The sequence below is a fragment of the Sceloporus occidentalis genome, unplaced genomic scaffold, assembly GCF_023333645.1.
Source record: "Sceloporus occidentalis isolate IW3139 unplaced genomic scaffold, rSceOcc1.0.p SCAF_160, whole genome shotgun sequence".
Classification (NCBI taxonomy): domain Eukaryota; kingdom Metazoa; phylum Chordata; class Lepidosauria; order Squamata; family Phrynosomatidae; genus Sceloporus; species Sceloporus occidentalis.
In genome coordinates this window covers 1,854,078-1,867,611 of record NW_028317140.1, presented here as the reverse complement: position 1 = coordinate 1,867,611, position 13,534 = coordinate 1,854,078, and the positions used below count along the sequence as shown (strand labels likewise).

Below are 13,534 nucleotides of genomic sequence, written 5' to 3'. Positions count from 1 at the left end.
AAGGCGCTAGAGCAGCCCCCTTAGGAGGTAGCGGCAAGGGCCACGCCTGGAGAACCACCAGCTGATACCGGAGATACTGCGGGCTCTATCGTTAAACCGGGATGATCAGGGGAAAGCGCGAACGCAGTCCCCCACTACCAGAAATTATGCAGTCGAGTTTCCCGCATTTGGGGAAATCGCAGGGGTCAGCACAGCCGGAGTGCAATGGCTGAGCCTCACCCTGGGAGAACCCCCTTCGTGATCAGGGTATCTCCCCTGCCAGGTAAGTATGAGCTGCCATAGAAGATGGTGGGGGGCGCCACTTCCACACCCCTCGCTAAAGTCGTGGTGGGGGTTTCTGCTCTAACACTTGGCTCTGTGCAGAACAGCTGCTTGGACAAGGTGCCTGCACACAGGAAATTCCTCATTGTTGCCCTTCAGGGAAAAACCTTCCCGTGTTAAGCTGCGCTTGTAAAATCCAGCATTCCCAGAGTGCTTTGCAGCACAAAAATTTGCACGCGGTAGCACCGCCCATCAGCAGGACCTCGCGGCGGGGAAGGAGCATTTACCCCTTGGCGACCTTAAAGCACGAGCCGGGCAACAGGACTTGGCTATCATTTGATGTTGGCACGTAGAACGTTTCCATTAAAGGCTCATGAAACATAGGCAACATTAAGCCCCTCGCGAGGTGTCTATCCTGTTAAGAGTAGGCCTGCCTCGAAAGCTAGTACGACGGCATAGAAGGAAGGCCCTCGAAAGAGGCCAACAAACACAATTAAGGCTGTATCCGCAGAAAGCACAGCTCAACGCGTCGCTACGAGAAGTAACCACTCAGCTTGCGCGTTCCCCCTCCTAACCTGCTCTCGCGAAGAAAGGACCAGTCATCAAAAGCAACAAGCAGCCGTTAGCCACGGCGCTTGATACTCGCTTCGCGCTCAGGGGAACGCACGCGAGCTCTTCATCGTGGTTACCGAGCCTGACCACTTCCGAGCACATTTCTCCGGTCGGGCACTATAGAAATGATCCCTGAAAGTACAGTCTTGACGTCCGCTCTGCGAGGGACACCGTCCCACCTAAAGGCATCGCTATATAGCTTGCAGCGACAAACTAAAGTTAAGACATTCGCACAACTCCGAAAGAGAAGAAGACTTTGCAATGCATGAATCTTATGAAAACAAACAAAAAAAAACCAATTCGTAACGCTTTTCTTAGAAGTCAATGCGTGAAATAGGCTAGATTGCGTTTATTCAACCACTGAACATACATTACATCCAAGGCAGGCTGCGAGGCAGCGCAGAACATCAACATCAGCAGCTTGACCGAGGACGCTCTGTGATGGCGTTTAAGCATGCTTTGGAAAAGCAAGAAGGAAAAAAAACCAACCAGAGAAGCGTGAGTGATGAGACCACACGTTTAACATTTAAGACCTCCCAGGGGTGGGGCTTATGCAGATATATTGTCTCTGACGTAGGAGCAACACCTGATGAGGCCGCAAAGAGTCTGGGGCGGTACCCTTTTCCCTAACCATAACGGAGGCGGTTCCTGGCAAAGCATAAAGCGTCATTAACACGAGAGGCTAGGCGGCGCGTGCTTCTGGAAGGGCAAGCCCAGGTGCGAGTTCCCGGGAAAGAGAGGAAAGAAAAGGCAACGGCAGGAGAGGAGGCGGCTGGGCGGCGGTCGCCGGCCTTTCAAGAGCATCAGAAGAGACAGGGCGAAGGAGCTTCCTCCCGGCCTAGGAGGCTCCGAGCGCAGGCTGGGTCAGAAGCGGCAAAGCCAGCTAACCCAGCGGATGAGCAGACGGGGTGAGGCGGGGAGGCACGCCTCAAGGCGCTAGAGCAGCCCCCTTAGGAGGTAGCGGCAAGGGCCACGCCTGGAGAACCACCAGCTGATACCGGAGATACTGCGGGCTCTATCGTTAAACCGGGATGATCAGGGGAAAGCGCGAACGCAGTCCCCCACTACCAGAAATTATGCAGTCGAGTTTCCCGCATTTGGGGAAATCGCAGGGGTCAGCACAGCCGGAGTGCAATGGCTGAGCCTCACCCTGGGAGAACCCCCTTCGTGATCAGGGTATCTCCCCTGCCAGGTAAGTATGAGCTGCCATAGAAGATGGTGGGGGGCGCCACTTCCACACCCCTCGCTAAAGTCGTGGTGGGGGTTTCTGCTCTAACACTTGGCTCTGTGCAGAACAGCTGCTTGGACAAGGTGCCTGCACACAGGAAATTCCTCATTGTTGCCCTTCAGGGAAAAACCTTCCCGTGTTAAGCTGCGCTTGTAAAATCCAGCATTCCCAGAGTGCTTTGCAGCACAAAAATTTGCACGCGGTAGCACCGCCCATCAGCAGGACCTCGCGGCGGGGAAGGAGCATTTACCCCTTGGCGACCTTAAAGCACGAGCCGGGCAACAGGACTTGGCTATCATTTGATGTTGGCACGTAGAACGTTTCCATTAAAGGCTCATGAAACATAGGCAACATTAAGCCCCTCGCGAGGTGTCTATCCTGTTAAGAGTAGGCCTGCCTCGAAAGCTAGTACGACGGCATAGAAGGAAGGCCCTCGAAAGAGGCCAACAAACACAATTAAGGCTGTATCCGCAGAAAGCACAGCTCAACGCGTCGCTACGAGAAGTAACCACTCAGCTTGCGCGTTCCCCCTCCTAACCTGCTCTCGCGAAGAAAGGACCAGTCATCAAAAGCAACAAGCAGCCGTTAGCCACGGCGCTTGATACTCGCTTCGCGCTCAGGGGAACGCACGCGAGCTCTTCATCGTGGTTACCGAGCCTGACCACTTCCGAGCACATTTCTCCGGTCGGGCACTATAGAAATGATCCCTGAAAGTACAGTCTTGACGTCCGCTCTGCGAGGGACACCGTCCCACCTAAAGGCATCGCTATATAGCTTGCAGCGACAAACTAAAGTTAAGACATTCGCACAACTCCGAAAGAGAAGAAGACTTTGCAATGCATGAATCTTATGAAAACAAACAAAAAAAAACCAATTCGTAACGCTTTTCTTAGAAGTCAATGCGTGAAATAGGCTAGATTGCGTTTATTCAACCACTGAACATACATTACATCCAAGGCAGGCTGCGAGGCAGCGCAGAACATCAACATCAGCAGCTTGACCGAGGACGCTCTGTGATGGCGTTTAAGCATGCTTTGGAAAAGCAAGAAGGAAAAAAAACCAACCAGAGAAGCGTGAGTGATGAGACCACACGTTTAACATTTAAGACCTCCCAGGGGTGGGGCTTATGCAGATATATTGTCTCTGACGTAGGAGCAACACCTGATGAGGCCGCAAAGAGTCTGGGGCGGTACCCTTTTCCCTAACCATAACGGAGGCGGTTCCTGGCAAAGCATAAAGCGTCATTAACACGAGAGGCTAGGCGGCGCGTGCTTCTGGAAGGGCAAGCCCAGGCGCGAGTTCCCGGGAAAGAGAGGAAAGAAAAGCCAACGGCAGGAGAGGAGGCGGCTGGGCGGCGGTCGCCAGCCTTTCAAGAGCATCAGAAGAGACAGGGCGAAGGAGCTTCCTCCCGGCCTAGGAGGCGCCGAGCGCAGGCTGGGTCGGAAGCGGCAAAGCCAGCTAACCCAGCGGATGAGCAGACGGGGTGAGGCGGGGGAGGCACGCCTCAAGGCGCTAGAGCAGCCCCCTTAGGAGGTAGCGGCAAGGGCCACGCCTGGAGAACCACCAGCTGATACCGGAGATACTGCGGGCTCTATCGTTAAACCGGGATGATCAGGGGAAAGCGCGAACGCAGTCCCCCACTACCAGAAATTATGCAGTCGAGTTTCCCGCATTTGGGGAAATCGCAGGGGTCAGCACAGCCGGAGTGCAATGGCTGAGCCTCACCCTGGGAGAACCCCCTTCGTGATCAGGGTATCTCCCCTGCCAGGTAAGTATGAGCTGCCATAGAAGATGGTGGGGGGCGCCACTTCCACACCCCTCGCTAAAGTCGTGGTGGGGGTTTCTGCTCTAACACTTGGCTCTGTGCAGAACAGCTGCTTGGACAAGGTGCCTGCACACAGGAAATTCCTCATTGTTGCCCTTCAGGGAAAAACCTTCCCGTGTTAAGCTGCGCTTGTAAAATCCAGCATTCCCAGAGTGCTTTGCAGCACAAAAATTTGCACGCGGTAGCACCGCCCATCAGCAGGACCTCGCGGCGGGGAAGGAGCATTTACCCCTTGGCGACCTTAAAGCACGAGCCGGGCAACAGGACTTGGCTATCATTTGATGTTGGCACGTAGAACGTTTCCATTAAAGGCTCATGAAACATAGGCAACATTAAGCCCCTCGCGAGGTGTCTATCCTGTTAAGAGTAGGCCTGCCTCGAAAGCTAGTACGACGGCATAGAAGGAAGGCCCTCGAAAGAGGCCAACAAACACAATTAAGGCTGTATCCGCAGAAAGCACAGCTCAACGCGTCGCTACGAGAAGTAACCACTCAGCTTGCGCGTTCCCCCTCCTAACCTGCTCTCGCGAAGAAAGGACCAGTCATCAAAAGCAACAAGCAGCCGTTAGCCACGGCGCTTGATACTCGCTTCGCGCTCAGGGGAACGCACGCGAGCTCTTCATCGTGGTTACCGAGCCTGACCACTTCCGAGCACATTTCTCCGGTCGGGCACTATAGAAATGATCCCTGAAAGTACAGTCTTGACGTCCGCTCTGCGAGGGACACCGTCCCACCTAAAGGCATCGCTATATAGCTTGCAGCGACAAACTAAAGTTAAGACATTCGCACAACTCCGAAAGAGAAGAAGACTTTGCAATGCATGAATCTTATGAAAACAAACAAAAAAAAACCAATTCGTAACGCTTTTCTTAGAAGTCAATGCGTGAAATAGGCTAGATTGCGTTTATTCAACCACTGAACATACATTACATCCAAGGCAGGCTGCGAGGCAGCGCAGAACATCAACATCAGCAGCTTGACCGAGGACGCTCTGTGATGGCGTTTAAGCATGCTTTGGAAAAGCAAGAAGGAAAAAAAACCAACCAGAGAAGCGTGAGTGATGAGACCACACGTTTAACATTTAAGACCTCCCAGGGGTGGGGCTTATGCAGATATATTGTCTCTGACGTAGGAGCAACACCTGATGAGGCCGCAAAGAGTCTGGGGCGGTACCCTTTTCCCTAACCATAACGGAGGCGGTTCCTGGCAAAGCATAAAGCGTCATTAACACGAGAGGCTAGGCGGCGCGTGCTTCTGGAAGGGCAAGCCCAGGTGCGAGTTCCCGGGAAAGAGAGGAAAGAAAAGGCAACGGCAGGAGAGGAGGCGGCTGGGCGGCGGTCGCCGGCCTTTCAAGAGCATCAGAAGAGACAGGGCGAAGGAGCTTCCTCCCGGCCTAGGAGGCTCCGAGCGCAGGCTGGGTCAGAAGCGGCAAAGCCAGCTAACCCAGCGGATGAGCAGACGGGGTGAGGCGGGGAGGCACGCCTCAAGGCGCTAGAGCAGCCCCCTTAGGAGGTAGCGGCAAGGGCCACGCCTGGAGAACCACCAGCTGATACCGGAGATACTGCGGGCTCTATCGTTAAACCGGGATGATCAGGGGAAAGCGCGAACGCAGTCCCCCACTACCAGAAATTATGCAGTCGAGTTTCCCGCATTTGGGGAAATCGCAGGGGTCAGCACAGCCGGAGTGCAATGGCTGAGCCTCACCCTGGGAGAACCCCCTTCGTGATCAGGGTATCTCCCCTGCCAGGTAAGTATGAGCTGCCATAGAAGATGGTGGGGGGCGCCACTTCCACACCCCTCGCTAAAGTCGTGGTGGGGGTTTCTGCTCTAACACTTGGCTCTGTGCAGAACAGCTGCTTGGACAAGGTGCCTGCACACAGGAAATTCCTCATTGTTGCCCTTCAGGGAAAAATCTTCCCGTGTTAAGCTGCGCTTGTAAAATCCAGCATTCCCAGAGTGCTTTGCAGCACAAAAATTTGCACGCGGTAGCACCGCCCATCAGCAGGACCTCGCGGCGGGGAAGGAGCATTTACCCCTTGGCGACCTTAAAGCACGAGCCGGGCAACAGGACTTGGCTATCATTTGATGTTGGCACGTAGAACGTTTCCATTAAAGGCTCATGAAACATAGGCAACATTAAGCCCCTCGCGAGGTGTCTATCCTGTTAAGAGTAGGCCTGCCTCGAAAGCTAGTACGACGGCATAGAAGGAAGGCCCTCGAAAGAGGCCAACAAACACAATTAAGGCTGTATCCGCAGAAAGCACAGCTCAACGCGTCGCTACGAGAAGTAACCACTCAGCTTGCGCGTTCCCCCTCCTAACCTGCTCTCGCGAAGAAAGGACCAGTCATCAAAAGCAACAAGCAGCCGTTAGCCACGGCGCTTGATACCCGCTTCGCGCTCAGGGGAACGCACGCGAGCTCTTCATCGTGGTTACCGAGCCTGACCACTTCCGAGCACATTTCTCCGGTCGGGCACTATAGAAATGATCCCTGAAAGTACAGTCTTGACGTCCGCTCTGCGAGGGACACCGTCCCACCTAAAGGCATCGCTATATAGCTTGCAGCGACAAACTAAAGTTAAGACATTCGCACAACTCCGAAAGAGAAGAAGACTTTGCAATGCATGAATCTTATGAAAACAAACAAAAAAAAACCAATTCGTAACGCTTTTCTTAGAAGTCAATGCGTGAAATAGGCTAGATTGCGTTTATTCAACCACTGAACATACATTACATCCAAGGCAGGCTGCGAGGCAGCGCAGAACATCAACATCAGCAGCTTGACCGAGGACGCTCTGTGATGGCGTTTAAGCATGCTTTGGAAAAGCAAGAAGGAAAAAAAACCAACCAGAGAAGCGTGAGTGATGAGACCACACGTTTAACATTTAAGACCTCCCAGGGGTGGGGCTTATGCAGATATATTGTCTCTGACGTAGGAGCAACACCTGATGAGGCCGCAAAGAGTCTGGGGCGGTACCCTTTTCCCTAACCATAACGGAGGCGGTTCCTGGCAAAGCATAAAGCGTCATTAACACGAGAGGCTAGGCGGCGCGTGCTTCTGGAAGGGCAAGCCCAGGTGCGAGTTCCCGGGAAAGAGAGGAAAGAAAAGCCAACGGCAGGAGAGGAGGCGGCTGGGCGGCGGTCGCCAGCCTTTCAAGAGCATCAGAAGAGACAGGGCGAAGGAGCTTCCTCCCGGCCTAGGAGGCGCCGAGCGCAGGCTGGGTCGGAAGCGGCAAAGCCAGCCAACCCAGCGGATGAGCAGACGGGGTGAGGCGGGGGAGGCACGCCTCAAGGCGCTAGAGCAGCCCCCTTAGGAGGTAGCGGCAAGGGCCACGCCTGGAGAACCACCAGCTGATACCGGAGATACTGCGGGCTCTATCGTTAAACCGGGATGATCAGGGGAAAGCGCGAACGCAGTCCCCCACTACCAGAAATTATGCAGTCGAGTTTCCCGCATTTGGGGAAATCGCAGGGGTCAGCACAGCCGGAGTGCAATGGCTGAGCCTCACCCTGGGAGAACCCCCTTCGTGATCAGGGTATCTCCCCTGCCAGGTAAGTATGAGCTGCCATAGAAGATGGTGGGGGGCGCCACTTCCACACCCCTCGCTAAAGTCGTGGTGGGGGTTTCTGCTCTAACACTTGGCTCTGTGCAGAACAGAAGAAGACTTTGCAATGCATGAATCTTATGAAAACAAAAAAAAAAAAAACAATTCGTAACGCTTTTCTTAGAAGTCAATGCGTGAAATAGGCTAGATTGCGTTTATTCAACCACTGAACATACATTACATCCAAGGCAGGCTGCGAGGCAGCGCAGAACATCAACATCAGCAGCTTGACCGAGGACGCTCTGTGATGGCGTTTAAGCATGCTTTGGAAAAGCAAGAAGGAAAAAAAACCAACCAGAGAAGCGTGAGTGATGAGACCACACGTTTAACATTTAAGACCTCCCAGGGGTGGGGCTTATGCAGATATATTGTCTCTGACGTAGGAGCAACACCTGATGAGGCCGCAAAGAGTCTGGGGCGGTACCCTTTTCCCTAACCATAACGGAGGCGGTTCCTGGCAAAGCATAAAGCGTCATTAACACGAGAGGCTAGGCGGCGCGTGCTTCTGGAAGGGCAAGCCCAGGTGCGAGTTCCCGGGAAAGAGAGGAAAGAAAAGCCGGCGGCTGGGCGGCGGTCGCCAGCCTTTCAAGAGCATCAGAAGAGACAGGGCGAAGGAGCTTCCTCCCGGCCTAGGAGGCGCCGAGCGCAGGCTGGGTCGGAAGCGGCAAAGCCAGCCAACCCAGCGGATGAGCAGATGGGGTGAGGCGGGGGAGGCACGCCTCAAGGCGCTAGAGCAGCCCCCTTAGGAGATAGCGGCAAGGGCCACGCCTGGAGAACCACCAGCTGATACCGGAGATACTGCGGGCTCTATCGTTAAACCGGGATGGTCAGGGGAAAGCGCGAACGCAGTCCCCCACTACCAGAAATTATGCAGTCGAGTTTCCCGCATTTGGGGAAATCGCAGGGGTCAGCACAGCCGGAGTGCAATGGCTGAGCCTCACCCTGGGAGAACCCCCTTCGTGATCAGGGTATCTCCCCTGCCAGGTAAGTATGAGCTGCCATAGAAGATGGTGGGGGGCGCCACTTCCACACCCCTCGCTAAAGTCGTGGTGGGGGTTTCTTCTCTAACACTTGGCTCTGTGCAGAACAGCTGCTTGGACAAGGTGCCTGCACACAGGAAATTCCTCATTGTTGCCCTTCAGGGAAAAATCTTCCCGTGTTAAGCTGCGCTTGTAAAATCCAGCATTCCCAGAGTGCTTTGCAGCACAAAAATTTGCACGCGGTAGCACCGCCCATCAGCAGGACCTCGCGGCGGGGAAGGAGCATTTACCCCTTGGCGACCTTAAAGCACGAGCCGGGCAACAGGACTTGGCTATCATTTGATGTTGGCACGTAGAACGTTTCCATTAAAGGCTCATGAAACATAGGCAACATTAAGCCCCTCGCGAGGTGTCTATCCTGTTAAGAGTAGGCCTGCCTCGAAAGCTAGTACGACGGCATAGAAGGAAGGCCCTCGAAAGAGGCCAACAAACACAATTAAGGCTGTATCCGCAGAAAGCACAGCTCAAGGCGTCGCTACGAGAAGTAACCACTCAGCTTGCGCGTTCCCCCTCCTAACCTGCTCTCGCGAAGAAAGGACCAGTCATCAAAAGCAACAAGCAGCCGTTAGCCACGGCGCTTGATACTCGCTTCGCGCTCAGGGGAACGCACGCGAGCTCTTCATCGTGGTTACCGAGCCTGACCACTTCCGAGCACATTTCTCCGGTCGGGCACTATAGAAATGATCCCTGAAAGTACAGTCTTGACGTCCGCTCTGCGAGGGACACCGTCCCACCTAAAGGCATCGCTATATAGCTTGCAGCGACAAACTAAAGTTAAGACATTCGCACAACTCCGAAAGAGAAGAAGACTTTGCAATGCATGAATCTTATGAAAACAAACAAAAAAAAACCAATTCGTAACGCTTTTCTTAGAAGTCAATGCGTGAAATAGGCTAGATTGCGTTTATTCAACCACTGAACATACATTACATCCAAGGCAGGCTGCGAGGCAGCGCAGAACATCAACATCAGCAGCTTGACCGAGGACGCTCTGTGATGGCGTTTAAGCATGCTTTGGAAAAGCAAGAAGGAAAAAAAACCAACCAGAGAAGCGTGAGTGATGAGACCACACGTTTAACATTTAAGACCTCCCAGGGGTGGGGCTTATGCAGATATATTGTCTCTGACGTAGGAGCAACACCTGATGAGGCCGCAAAGAGTCTGGGGCGGTACCCTTTTCCCTAACCATAACGGAGGCGGTTCCTGGCAAAGCATAAAGCGTCATTAACACGAGAGGCTAGGCGGCGCGTGCTTCTGGAAGGGCAAGCCCAGGTGCGAGTTCCCGGGAAAGAGAGGAAAGAAAAGGCAACGGCAGGAGAGGAGGCGGCTGGGCGGCGGTCGCCGGCCTTTCAAGAGCATCAGAAGAGACAGGGCGAAGGAGCTTCCTCCCGGCCTAGGAGGCTCCGAGCGCAGGCTGGGTCGGAAGCGGCAAAGCCAGCTAACCCAGCGGATGAGCAGACGGGGTGAGGCGGGGAGGCACGCCTCAAGGCGCTAGAGCAGCCCCCTTAGGAGGTAGCGGCAAGGGCCACGCCTGGAGAACCACCAGCTGATACCGGAGATACTGCGGGCTCTATTGTTAAACCGGGATGATCAGGGGAAAGCGCGAACGCAGTCCCCCACTACCAGAAATTATGCAGTCGAGTTTCCCGCATTTGGGGAAATCGCAGGGGTCAGCACAGCCGGAGTGCAATGGCTGAGCCTCACCCTGGGAGAACCCCCTTCGTGATCAGGGTATCTCCCCTGCCAGGTAAGTATGAGCTGCCATAGAAGATGGTGGGGGGCGCCACTTCCACACCCCTCGCTAAAGTCGTGGTGGGGGTTTCTGCTCTAACACTTGGCTCTGTGCAGAACAGCTGCTTGGACAAGGTGCCTGCACACAGGAAATTCCTCATTGTTGCCCTTCAGGGAAAAATCTTCCCGTGTTAAGCTGCGCTTGTAAAATCCAGCATTCCCAGAGTGCTTTGCAGCACAAAAATTTGCACGCGGTAGCACCGCCCATCAGCAGGACCTCGCGGCGGGGAAGGAGCATTTACCCCTTGGCGACCTTAAAGCACGAGCCGGGCAACAGGACTTGGCTATCATTTGATGTTGGCACGTAGAACGTTTCCATTAAAGGCTCATGAAACATAGGCAACATTAAGCCCCTCGCGAGGTGTCTATCCTGTTAAGAGTAGGCCTGCCTCAAAAGCTAGTACGACGGCATAGAAGGAAGGCCCTCGAAAGAGGCCAACAAACACAATTAAGGCTGTATCCGCAGAAAGCACAGCTCAACGCGTCGCTACGAGAAGTAACCACTCAGCTTGCGCGTTCCCCCTCCTAACCTGCTCTCGCGAAGAAAGGACCAGTCATCAAAAGCAACAAGCAGCCGTTAGCCACGGCGCTTGATACTCGCTTCGCGCTCAGGGGAACGCACGCGAGCTCTTCATCGTGGTTACCGAGCCTGACCACTTCCGAGCACATTTCTCCGGTCGGGCACTATAGAAATGATCCCTGAAAGTACAGTCTTGACGTCCGCTCTGCGAGGGACACCGTCCCACCTAAAGGCATCGCTATATAGCTTGCAGCGACAAACTAAAGTTAAGACATTCGCACAACTCCGAAAGAGAAGAAGACTTTGCAATGCATGAATCTTATGAAAACAAACAAAAAAAAACCAATTCGTAACGCTTTTCTTAGAAGTCAATGCGTGAAATAGGCTAGATTGCGTTTATTCAACCACTGAACATACATTACATCCAAGGCAGGCTGCGAGGCAGCGCAGAACATCAACATCAGCAGCTTGACCGAGGACGCTCTGTGATGGCGTTTAAGCATGCTTTGGAAAAGCAAGAAGGAAAAAAAACCAACCAGAGAAGCGTGAGTGATGAGACCACACGTTTAACATTTAAGACCTCCCAGGGGTGGGGCTTATGCAGATATATTGTCTCTGACGTAGGAGCAACACCTGATGAGGCCGCAAAGAGTCTGGGGCGGTACCCTTTTCCCTAACCATAACGGAGGCGGTTCCTGGCAAAGCATAAAGCGTCATTAACACGAGAGGCTAGGCGGCGCGTGCTTCTGGAAGGGCAAGCCCAGGCGCGAGTTCCCGGGAAAGAGAGGAAAGAAAAGCCAACGGCAGGAGAGGAGGCGGCTGGGCGGCGGTCGCCAGCCTTTCAAGAGCATCAGAAGAGACAGGGCGAAGGAGCTTCCTCCCGGCCTAGGAGGCGCCGAGCGCAGGCTGGGTCGGAAGCGGCAAAGCCAGCTAACCCAGCGGATGAGCAGACGGGGTGAGGCGGGGGAGGCACGCCTCAAGGCGCTAGAGCAGCCCCCTTAGGAGGTAGCGGCAAGGGCCACGCCTGGAGAACCACCAGCTGATACCGGAGATACTGCGGGCTCTATCGTTAAACCGGGATGATCAGGGGAAAGCGCGAACGCAGTCCCCCACTACCAGAAATTATGCAGTCGAGTTTCCCGCATTTGGGGAAATCGCAGGGGTCAGCACAGCCGGAGTGCAATGGCTGAGCCTCACCCTGGGAGAACCCCCTTCGTGATCAGGGTATCTCCCCTGCCAGGTAAGTATGAGCTGCCATAGAAGATGGTGGGGGGCGCCACTTCCACACCCCTCGCTAAAGTCGTGGTGGGGGTTTCTGCTCTAACACTTGGCTCTGTGCAGAACAGCTGCTTGGACAAGGTGCCTGCACACAGGAAATTCCTCATTGTTGCCCTTCAGGGAAAAACCTTCCCGTGTTAAGCTGCGCTTGTAAAATCCAGCATTCCCAGAGTGCTTTGCAGCACAAAAATTTGCACGCGGTAGCACCGCCCATCAGCAGGACCTCGCGGCGGGGAAGGAGCATTTACCCCTTGGCGACCTTAAAGCACGAGCCGGGCAACAGGACTTGGCTATCATTTGATGTTGGCACGTAGAACGTTTCCATTAAAGGCTCATGAAACATAGGCAACATTAAGCCCCTCGCGAGGTGTCTATCCTGTTAAGAGTAGGCCTGCCTCGAAAGCTAGTACGACGGCATAGAAGGAAGGCCCTCGAAAGAGGCCAACAAACACAATTAAGGCTGTATCCGCAGAAAGCACAGCTCAACGCGTCGCTACGAGAAGTAACCACTCAGCTTGCGCGTTCCCCCTCCTAACCTGCTCTCGCGAAGAAAGGACCAGTCATCAAAAGCAACAAGCAGCCGTTAGCCACGGCGCTTGATACTCGCTTCGCGCTCAGGGGAACGCACGCGAGCTCTTCATCGTGGTTACCGAGCCTGACCACTTCCGAGCACATTTCTCCGGTCGGGCACTATAGAAATGATCCCTGAAAGTACAGTCTTGACGTCCGCTCTGCGAGGGACACCGTCCCACCTAAAGGCATCGCTATATAGCTTGCAGCGACAAACTAAAGTTAAGACATTCGCACAACTCCGAAAGAGAAGAAGACTTTGCAATGCATGAATCTTATGAAAACAAACAAAAAAAAACCAATTCGTAACGCTTTTCTTAGAAGTCAATGCGTGAAATAGGCTAGATTGCGTTTATTCAACCACTGAACATACATCACATCCAAGGCAGGCTGCGAGGCAGCGCAGAACATCAACATCAGCAGCTTGACCGAGGACGCTCTGTGATGGCGTTTAAGCATGCTTTGGAAAAGCAAGAAGGAAAAAAAAACAACCAGAGAAGCGTGAGTGATGAGACCACACGTTTAACATTTAAGACCTCCCAGGGGTGGGGCTTATGCAGATATATTGTCTCTGACGTAGGAGCAACACCTGATGAGGCCGCAAAGAGTCTGGGGCGGTACCCTTTTCCCTAACCATAACGGAGGCGGTTCCTGGCAAAGCATAAAGCGTCATTAACACGAGAGGCTAGGCGGCGCGTGCTTCTGGAAGGGCAAGCCCAGGTGCGAGTTCCCGGGAAAGAGAGGAAAGAAAAGCCGGCGGCTGGGCGGCGGTCGCCAGCCTTTCAAGAGCATCAGAAGAGACAGGG

The 13,534-nt window shown here is 54.0% G+C and overlaps 15 non-coding genes across 15 annotated transcripts; all 15 read right to left on the bottom strand.

Moving 5' to 3' along the window:
• Nucleotides 1-106: 106 nt before the first annotated feature.
• LOC149279904 (U1 spliceosomal RNA) lies at nt 107-270 on the bottom strand. The gene has a single exon (XR_016278390.1). It is a non-coding gene; the product is annotated as a U1 spliceosomal RNA (small nuclear RNA).
• Nucleotides 271-805: 535 nt separating this feature from the next.
• On the bottom strand, nt 806-1,021 carry LOC149279903 (small nucleolar RNA U3). Its single transcript, XR_016278381.1, has one exon. It is a non-coding gene; the product is annotated as a small nucleolar RNA U3 (small nucleolar RNA).
• Nucleotides 1,022-1,909: 888 nt separating this feature from the next.
• On the bottom strand, nt 1,910-2,073 carry LOC149279902 (U1 spliceosomal RNA). Its single transcript, XR_016278379.1, has one exon. It is a non-coding gene; the product is annotated as a U1 spliceosomal RNA (small nuclear RNA).
• A 535-nt stretch (nt 2,074-2,608) lies between these two features.
• LOC149279901 (small nucleolar RNA U3) lies at nt 2,609-2,824 on the bottom strand. The gene has a single exon (XR_016278380.1). It is a non-coding gene; the product is annotated as a small nucleolar RNA U3 (small nucleolar RNA).
• Nucleotides 2,825-3,713: 889 nt separating this feature from the next.
• On the bottom strand, nt 3,714-3,877 carry LOC149279900 (U1 spliceosomal RNA). The gene has a single exon (XR_016278368.1). It is a non-coding gene; the product is annotated as a U1 spliceosomal RNA (small nuclear RNA).
• A 535-nt stretch (nt 3,878-4,412) lies between these two features.
• LOC149279899 (small nucleolar RNA U3) lies at nt 4,413-4,628 on the bottom strand. Its single transcript, XR_016278378.1, has one exon. It is a non-coding gene; the product is annotated as a small nucleolar RNA U3 (small nucleolar RNA).
• An 888-nt stretch (nt 4,629-5,516) lies between these two features.
• Nucleotides 5,517-5,680, bottom strand: LOC149279898 (U1 spliceosomal RNA). Its single transcript, XR_016278359.1, has one exon. It is a non-coding gene; the product is annotated as a U1 spliceosomal RNA (small nuclear RNA).
• Nucleotides 5,681-6,215: 535 nt separating this feature from the next.
• On the bottom strand, nt 6,216-6,431 carry LOC149279897 (small nucleolar RNA U3). Its single transcript, XR_016278479.1, has one exon. It is a non-coding gene; the product is annotated as a small nucleolar RNA U3 (small nucleolar RNA).
• An 889-nt stretch (nt 6,432-7,320) lies between these two features.
• Nucleotides 7,321-7,484, bottom strand: LOC149279896 (U1 spliceosomal RNA). The gene has a single exon (XR_016278349.1). It is a non-coding gene; the product is annotated as a U1 spliceosomal RNA (small nuclear RNA).
• An 873-nt stretch (nt 7,485-8,357) lies between these two features.
• LOC149279895 (U1 spliceosomal RNA) lies at nt 8,358-8,521 on the bottom strand. The gene has a single exon (XR_016278338.1). It is a non-coding gene; the product is annotated as a U1 spliceosomal RNA (small nuclear RNA).
• Nucleotides 8,522-9,056: 535 nt separating this feature from the next.
• On the bottom strand, nt 9,057-9,272 carry LOC149279894 (small nucleolar RNA U3). The gene has a single exon (XR_016278377.1). It is a non-coding gene; the product is annotated as a small nucleolar RNA U3 (small nucleolar RNA).
• An 888-nt stretch (nt 9,273-10,160) lies between these two features.
• LOC149279893 (U1 spliceosomal RNA) lies at nt 10,161-10,324 on the bottom strand. Its single transcript, XR_016278327.1, has one exon. It is a non-coding gene; the product is annotated as a U1 spliceosomal RNA (small nuclear RNA).
• A 535-nt stretch (nt 10,325-10,859) lies between these two features.
• LOC149279892 (small nucleolar RNA U3) lies at nt 10,860-11,075 on the bottom strand. The gene has a single exon (XR_016278376.1). It is a non-coding gene; the product is annotated as a small nucleolar RNA U3 (small nucleolar RNA).
• Nucleotides 11,076-11,964: 889 nt separating this feature from the next.
• LOC149279891 (U1 spliceosomal RNA) lies at nt 11,965-12,128 on the bottom strand. Its single transcript, XR_016278316.1, has one exon. It is a non-coding gene; the product is annotated as a U1 spliceosomal RNA (small nuclear RNA).
• A 535-nt stretch (nt 12,129-12,663) lies between these two features.
• On the bottom strand, nt 12,664-12,879 carry LOC149279890 (small nucleolar RNA U3). Its single transcript, XR_016278375.1, has one exon. It is a non-coding gene; the product is annotated as a small nucleolar RNA U3 (small nucleolar RNA).
• Between the last annotated feature and the right edge of the window lie 655 nt (nt 12,880-13,534).